Source organism: Myotis davidii, unplaced genomic scaffold (genome assembly GCF_000327345.1).
Source record: "Myotis davidii unplaced genomic scaffold, ASM32734v1 scaffold13, whole genome shotgun sequence".
In the NCBI taxonomy this organism is placed as follows: Eukaryota; Metazoa; Chordata; class Mammalia; order Chiroptera; family Vespertilionidae; genus Myotis; species Myotis davidii.
Genome location: NW_006286243.1, coordinates 2,020,742 through 2,029,445, shown reverse-complemented (window position 1 = coordinate 2,029,445; position 8,704 = coordinate 2,020,742).

Sequence of the window (8,704 nt, the reverse complement as noted above, 5' to 3'; positions counted from 1 at the left end):
AGTTTTACATAAATGAAAAAAGAAAGCATGGTGAGTGATTGCGTGAGCTAGGGATGGATAGAAGGAGGGAGGGAGGGAGGGAGGGAGGAGGGGAAGCAGCACCTGCTATACTCTCCCTGCCAACCCTGATGGACAGAGGAGAATGCACTGCCCTTTGATGGACGGAGGCAGCCAGAGGCCAAGTGGGAGGATTTGCTTGTCCTCAGTAGAGGCTGGTTTCTCCCATGTCTGGAGTATTCCCTAAACCCAGAACGAATCTCCTCGTTTCCTTTTCACTGGATGCTTGTGGAAAAATATCACAGCAGGTATAACACTGGCTAAAATTTCTCTCTGGGATTAGCTATTCCCGTGGGGGCTCTGAATCCCTGCTGTTGCTTTTTCTGCTGAGTTATCCAAAGCCTGGTTGTTTCACATGGTCACCAGGGAGGCTGGTGGTCCACAGTCACACCTCCCCCACAACAACAGTGAGCCTATGGCTAGTTGTGAGGGTGCATCCAGGTCTCCGTGGGGCGAGGGAGGATCCGCTAAATTGATGTCTGGGAACTGTGGGTTTAAGTAAGATGCGGACACAATAATAAAGCCAGTGCCTGTGACTGAGCAGCCAATCTGAGGAGGAAACAGGACTGCAGGCAGGGCTCTGTTGTTTTTCACCACATGCTGGGGCAAAGGAAGAAAAACAGAGACGCTTTACTTATTTATAATTTACAATCTGCCGAATAGCAGGGCATCTTGCCAAAGCTCAACTCCACAGCGTCTCACCTCCAAGCCCTCTATGGCTTTTAAATCTAACGGGTGGAGTTTAGCACACACCTCGTGATTGGGACCGGGCCACTGAGTCCCAGGCTCAACCCTCCCTTTGAGGCAACAGAGAAGTTACCACCGTGGATCTGAAGTACAGTTCCTTTAGGCTTAAGCAACAAAGACAATGGTGCCCAGGACTTAGATGTGTCCAGGTGCCTGACAGTCTGCATCTTTTTGTTTTGTTAATCCTCACCTGAGGATATTTTTCCATTGATTTTTATTTTTATTATTAATATTTTAAAATTGATTTTTAGAGAGAGTGGAAAAGAGAGGGAGAAACAGAGAGATAAATATCAATGTGAGGGAGACACATCAATGGGTTGCCTCCCGCAGCAGCATGATCTGGGCCCGGGATTGAGCCTGCAACTGAGGTCACTGCCCTTGACTGGAATTGAACCCGGAACCCTTCAGTCCGTGGGCTGACGTTCTATTCACTGAGCCAAACTGGCTAGGGCCAGCCTGTATCTTTAAGTGCCCAGTAAGTGGGTGCAAGCTAAAATCCTCAGGGTGCAGTGGAGGAAAGGAGAGAGTGAATTCCTATTTTGTGTGAAAGGAGAGGATACTGCAGAACAGGTTTACCAAGGGAATCATGCGGGTCCCAGGGGGCCTCCCAAAGTAGGGATGATAGGCTGCTGCCTGTCATCTCTGTGGCCAGTGGTGTGGAATCTGTCCTGTGGCGCTGGGAGGGGCACCCACTGGGCAGTGCAAGCATTTCGGTCTCCCTGTCTTCTCAATGTGCCTGTTGCTATGGTTATGAGAAAGGCTCCACTTAACTCGCATGCTGGTTCACCTGTTCACGTGCTTAGCAGGAAAGGAACCTGAATGTCAAGGCTCTTACTCAGGCTGCCTGAGGTAAGAAGGCCCCTCCTGTCCCCTCCCAACCTCCCCTTCTCTGCTGTATTGATTTTCCACCGCCTTTACCTTCCTGAGGAGATTAGATCAAGTGGCCTCAGCCAAGCTTTTTATCCAGATGTTGCTTCTTGGCCCCCACAGCAGGAAACCACCCCATCTCCCAGCTTCGGCAGCCACAGTGAACAGCGGCTCCACTGCTGTGCATCGCCCCCACTCCCCTTCCACTACCTGCTTTTGCCTCTGTGATTGCTGAACCCTAAGCAACGACAGACTCAGGGGAAAAAAAATTTTTTTCACATGCTTGTTTTTAAATAAAAAAAATTATTATTGATTTCAGAGAGGAAGGGAGAGGGTGAAAGAGATAGAAACATCAATGATGAGAGAGAATCATTGATCGGCTGCCTCCAGCAGGCTCCACACTAGGGATTGAGCTCTCAACCTGGGCATGTGCCCTGACCTGGAATCGAACGTGACCTCCTGGTTTGTAGGTCAACACTCAACCTCTGCCATGTTGGCTGGGCCTTTTACATGCTTTAAAAGCCCCAGCTCCTTGATTCACGCTGCCAGGGACACTCCCTGCAGGGGAAAATGAAACAGTGCCAGTCCTTGAGGAACCTTTCCGTAGAGTTGGGCTTTGAGTTGTCCTAGTGTTAAAGTCATGAGCACTTCTAGGCTTGGGGTGCATGGAGCGAAGTATTTCTCTTGGTGCAGGGACACCTTGCTCCAGGTCCCCTCAAGTGGCAGACTGTGCACGTGGAGGGGGACCCTGGAGAGTTATCCAAGGCAGAGGGTCGTCACATGCTCTGCTCTGATTTGGACCTCAACAGCTCCCATCTGCTCAGCAGCCACCTGGGCCCGGCCCTCCTTGGTGTGCTGGGGATACTGGAACAACAGTTAGGATGTGGTTTCTGCCTTCATATGCTTCCCAGTCCCAGTGGGGAAGCAATCAGGGCAAATCACAAGCAAATCATGCAAGACAGTGGCATTGAGTGCCTTGCAAGGGGCTCAGAAATGAAGTGTTACAGGTCAGGAGTGGGAAGGAGAGGGGGAATGGAATAGGAAAGGGAAGCTTCTAGAGACCTTGAAGGGGGGTTAGGAAGAAGGGAGAGCATTTGGGAAGAGGGAAGTGGGAATAGTGGGTAGAGGAGAATGGCTGCCTTGTCCCCATCACTGTCATTCGGCGATGGAGTCCAGGGTTGAAGGCTGATGCCACTCCGGAGGACCACGTAGGAGTTCCGGCTTTACCAATGGCAGGGGACACAGAACTTGTGTAGGGACAGGGTTGGCAAAACCCAAAAGAGCCAGGTAGTAAATAGTACACTTCTCTGCCCCTCTTTGCCTGGCTCTTCTTTGGCTGTAGAGATGGGCCCTGGGCTGGCATGGCCTCTGTGTGTGCATGGTGTGCATATGGTATGCACATGTGTAGGAGTGTACATGATGGAGGAGGTGTGGCCCAGCCTGGAGTGAGTCACCTGCAGACCACAGACCTGCAGACAGAGCAAGATGCTTATTACATTCCCTTAACTGACATTTATTTTCTTTATTTTTTTTAAAAAATATATTTTTTATTGATTTCAGAGAGGAAGGGAGAGGGAGAGGTAGGAACACCAATGATGAGAGAGAATCATTGATCGGCTGCCTCCTGCATGCCCCCTACTGGGGATCAAGCCCACAACCTGGGCATGTGCCTTGATCAGGAATTGAACTGTGACCTCCTAGTTCATAGGTCATTTATTTTCAGTGTCAAACTTTGCACAATGCAATATTTCAGCTAGAGAAGGAACCTTATAAACAATCTGGTCTGTCCCACTTCTTTTACAGAGGAGCAAACGGAGGCCAGGAGAAGAGAGGTGGTATATCCAAGGTCACACCCCCGTTAAAGTAATCCAGGACTGTGCTTGCTTCCCCTGACTCCAGCCTGGATTTCCTCCTGTGTTGCCTTTTGCTCCTTCTGCATGAAAGTCTCCCAGTTCTCATTAAGCTGCCCTTTACCCCGCCTCCGGAGGCACAACCCTGCCACATTAGTTTATCCAAATCCAGAATCCAGTCTGCCCAGGAAGGCTGCCTCCTGGCTCTCCATTATGCTTACGAAGCCCTGATCTGTCTCCTCCAATTTGATTTTACTCATTTCAACCTGTGTTTATTGCAAATGTGAAGTCTGTGTAGGCAAATGGGATACAGCACTATGATGAATAGGTTTCTATATACCAGTAGTTCTCAACCTTGGCTGCACATTAGAATCACCTAGGAATCTTTTTAAAATCCTGATTTCTGGGCCTCATCCTCTGGACATTCTGTTTCTTTGTTATGGGTTGGGGCCACAACATTAGTAACAAAGAAACAGAATTTCCGGAGGATGAGGCCCGGAAATCAGGATTTTAAAAAGATTCCCAGAGGATTCTAATGTGCAGCTAAGGTTGAGAACCACTGCTATATACGAACATCTCACTGTCTAGAGGGGAAACTGAAACACGTATAATCCAGTGTCCTAGTGCTATCACTCATTCATCATCCATTCACTCATTAATTCATTCCTCCATTCACTTGACAAATATTTGACAGGCAGGCATTGTGCTAAGACACTGGGATCTTTACCGATTGGTTTTCCAGTCCATTGGGGGAGAATCAGTAATCACGTAAGCAAATCATTTTTAAATGGAGGAAAGAGCCATGGAGGAAGCGAGCAGCACTGTAATCAGAGGAGAGATGTACAGCTTTAAAGAGTCGCCTGGTCGGAGAAGAACAACGTGAGTGAAGCATGAGAAGGCATGAAATAAGGTGAGGTGTGGGGGACAGGGCTGTGAGGACTGGGGGAATTGGGAGGAGACTATGTTTTCCTGCAGAAGCAGAGAGGTGGAGACCTCAGGCAGGAGTGGGGGTGGAGAAAGGCCAAGGTCTACTGGAGAGCTCCAGGCAGGATTTTCAATCCCAGCACCACCCAGAAAACATGCAGCAGGACCACCTCACCAAAGGAAAAAGCACGGATTTCTGCTGGCTTTTTGTTTTGCTTTTTACTTGTGGGAGCAGGACACAGGTGCCCGTGCGTGCTCCTGGCTTTCCTTCCCAGCTGATCAACCTTTCTATGGCTGTGATCATTGGCACTTTTTAAATGGGTGCCACCTGGGAAATTGGGCAAGTGGTCCCAGTTTTGCTTAAGTAGCCAAGGCATCCAGTTGTAAGGGACTTTTTCTCACAAAATATCCAGTTGAAGCAACAGGTAGTGGTTTGTGCTTCTGTTGTACTCACTCTATGGTGTACATGTTATTATATTACTAGGGGCCCAATGCATGAATTCGTGCACTTTGAAAGGAACTGTGGGCTGTGAGGCTGTGGTGGGCACAGGGGCGGGTCTTGGCCCATCCTTTGTGCCCCTGCCTGGCCCCTCCCGCCACGGCCCTGGGTCCCCTGTCTTCCAGCAGCCCCACTCCCATTGCTGCCGCTCCCATGCACTGAAAGCACTGGCCCCGCTTGCACCTGCTGACGGTGCAGAGCGGTACCAGCAGTGGGTGTGAGCAGGGCTGGCGCATCAGTGGGTGTGAGCAGCAGCTGCTGCCCCGATTGCCCCTAAGGAGCAGGGGGAGGTGGAGAAGCCCTGAGGGTCAATTGGGGCTGGCAGCTGCCGCTTGCACCTGCTGACGGTGCCAAGCGATTGGGGCTGGTGCTGGGCACTGACAGCGGGTGCGAGCAGTGGCTCTGGTGTTGGCAGCAGGTGCAAGTGCCAGAGGGACCACAGGTGCGTGGGAGCAAAGAATTTTCAGTTAACCACCAGAGGCTCACCCCCATGACAGCGACTGGAGCCCCTCCTTGGTCTGGCGCCCCGCTCACCTGCTCCACCATCCCGCCACAGCCAGCACCCACCATATTCTGAGCTCTGCCACCTGCTGCCAATGCCCACCATGTTCTGTGTGTGCCCCCTGGTGGTCAGCGCATGTCATAGCAACCAGTTGTTTGGCCGTTTGGTCTATTTGCATATTAGGGTTATATATATATATATATATATTGTTATTTATTGTTCTTCTTTGGTTGTAGTGAAGTTACCTATAAATCCCATGTTATTGTGGCCCCAGATGTGAAATGGAGCCTGAGGTGGGTATAATAACCTTCTCATGGCCTTTCTGCTTTTATTTCCCTGTCTGCCTCCAGTCCACACTACACATGCCTTCTAAATTAATCTCTCCAGAGGACAACACCTAAAATCAGATCTTTCCAGGGCTCCTAAACAGAATAATCCCTGTCCCTTTAGCCTGACTTTTAAAGCCTCCATAATGTGATACTAAATCTTCCCTTTTAGCCTTTTCTTTCTCTACATTATCTACCCCAAAGACATCTATACTTGCTAGCTACACTGGACAAAGTCATGGCCCCAGGTGACACCCATCTGATGGGTATGCCTGCCCATCAGTCATCCTCTGGGGGGGACTTTAATCTACTGTGATCCTACTCATCCTTCAAAACACACATATCTTCTGCTCAAAGGAGCCATCCTCAGTCTCTCCAGTCCAAAGCCATTTCCCTGCTTCAGGGCTCCTATCATAAACGCATTCTTCTTCAGCTGTAGTCAGTTGTTTACCTACCTCTCTCCCACTCAAGCTCAAATGAATCCTTCCTTTAGAGCAGGAATTCTCTCAGATTCCTGTTCATCTCAGTGCCTAGAATTGGGCCTGGAATATAGCAGGTGCTCAATAATAAGGCTTTCTGGATTGAAATGACTTCTCTTATGACTTCTTGCCTTATACCTGTACCTTCCAGGTACAGCTAGCTTCATCACTGTCTTCATATGAGATGTGTTGATGAGGTACCTGCTATGCATGAGGAACTGGATTAAGCCCTTGACAAGCTGTTTTATAATGCAATAAAATACACCACTCTGGGCTTCCCACATTGAATGGTGGGGAACAATCATTGATTGATACAGTCGTTCCCTGGCATCTAGGACTCTGTGGAAGAATGGCCTTCATTTGACAGATGCCATTGCTCTGCCTTCACTCACCTTGTGTGTAGTCCAGGTGGATGGTGACATTTGATGTGAGCTGAGACTCCTAGAAAGACTCACGGGGTGACAATTCAGGAGAGTGTCTCAGGGAAGAGCCATCAGATGGGAATGAAGGAGGGGAAGATGGGGAGTGGTTTTTGAAAGAGGTGGGGACTGGAAAAATTGTCACTCTGCGTGAAAAAATATTGGTGAGGGATACATAGATTGACATACATCAGATCTGCCAAGAACAACCAGGAATACATCCGTTGGTGATTAAGGAATTCTTATGAATTATTTCTAAGCCTCCAGTCCCCTCATTCCCAAATGTTTCAGTTTAGAAGATAGAGTGAATGGTCACCCAAGCAGTGGTGGGCAGGGGTGGAGGTAGTGATGGTCTCTTCATCATTCTCTGCTGCCATTTTCAGGGGGAGCCCAGGATGGCCAGGTTGGTTGACTGTAACACCAGCAGCAGTGGTGCCTGCAGGGAGAAGCATAATCAGGTTACCACATATTTTCTGAGTCCCCAAATGACAGGTACGGTGCTAGACGCTGGGATTTAGGCACACAGAAGACTTGGGGGCCCCTATGAGGCATTTAGTCCATATCTTCAACCCCAATCCAATATAATATAGTTCCCAGTCCCTGGTCCAGAGATTTAGAAGTCTTAAGCACTGAAAAGAATAGGATGCTCCTACAAATATAATTCAAAATAAAAACAATACCTACCAAAACATAAATTGAAGAAAGCCCCCAAAAGTTCTAATATTTTCCTTGATGCTTTTACTGACATAGCAAGTGTCAAGTTATTTCAAAAAAATGATCTCACCTCTGTTGAGCTGGTGCCCTCAGCTTAGGTTGTCTCTTCTTATGGGATAATCTGGCTCTGACCCAATCACTCCTAGCTGGCAGGGGTCCCTCCCCATCCTTCCCCAGACCACATCACTGGGCCCCATCCTGGTTACAGGCAGTTCTGTCTGAGTGGCTTTTTGGAATGGGCAAATGGATTCCAGATGTTGACAGCTGGTGGTCACCAGGACAAACCTGAGTCTGAGTGGCATGGAATTTCTTGGAGCCACACAGAGACCATTGTTCTGCATCTTTGAAGGAGCTGTTCTGATGTCGCCCCTACTGAGCCATGGTTTGTTGGGTCTTTTCTGGAAAAACGCTGAGAGGGCAAAGCTAAGGAGTAAATCTCTGCTGTAAATTAACAAGCACTTCTTTCTGATGCTGGCCTGGGCCACCCTTGTGCTTGTGGGAAACCAAGGGGTTTTATAGTGTGGACCCTGAATTTCAGAGGGACTAACTGGAAGGGACTAACATGAAACAAAGGAACAATGAGAGAATCACAGTGAAAAGTGTGCTTTAATGAAACATTTCATTAGACTTCTTTTTAAACAAATATATATGCATAGATCTTCAACCATACAAATAAGTGTTTTTAAGGGGTCATCTTGGGGAAGGCCATTCAAGTAACTGGCAAATGTTTTAGGACTCACCTTTGGGAACACATTCAGATTTAGTCCTTGAAGTTAGCAGATATCCTCTTATCAATTGGCAAATTTTCACCGTTAAGGGGCTAGTAGTCACTCACACTTTGGTGTGAACTACTTAAATTAAATTCAATTTAACTATAATCTGACAGTCTATTAAATGGGAGTTTATGCAGAAGGATATATGGAGACAGACCTTGGCAGTGGAATGGTGAATGGCAAAGTGGGTTAAAGAATTGTGGGGAGTAGAGAACTTAGGGCCTGTGGAGAGCAGCTGGGGAGTGTGCTGTCGCCAGGAGGTCAAACACTGAAGGGCTAGTATATTGGGCCAAGGGTGGGAGAGGCTTGGGAATGCTAAGAGGACCCTTTAGGCCAGTGGTTCTCAACCTTCCTAATGCTGCGACCCTTTAATACAGTTCCTCATGTTGTGGTGACCCGCAACCATAAAATTATTTTCATTGCTATTTCATAACTGTAATTTTGCTACTGTTATGAATCGTAATGTAAGTATCTGATATGCAGGATGTATTTTCATTGTTACAAATTGAACATAATTAAAGCATAGTGATTAATCACAAAAACAATA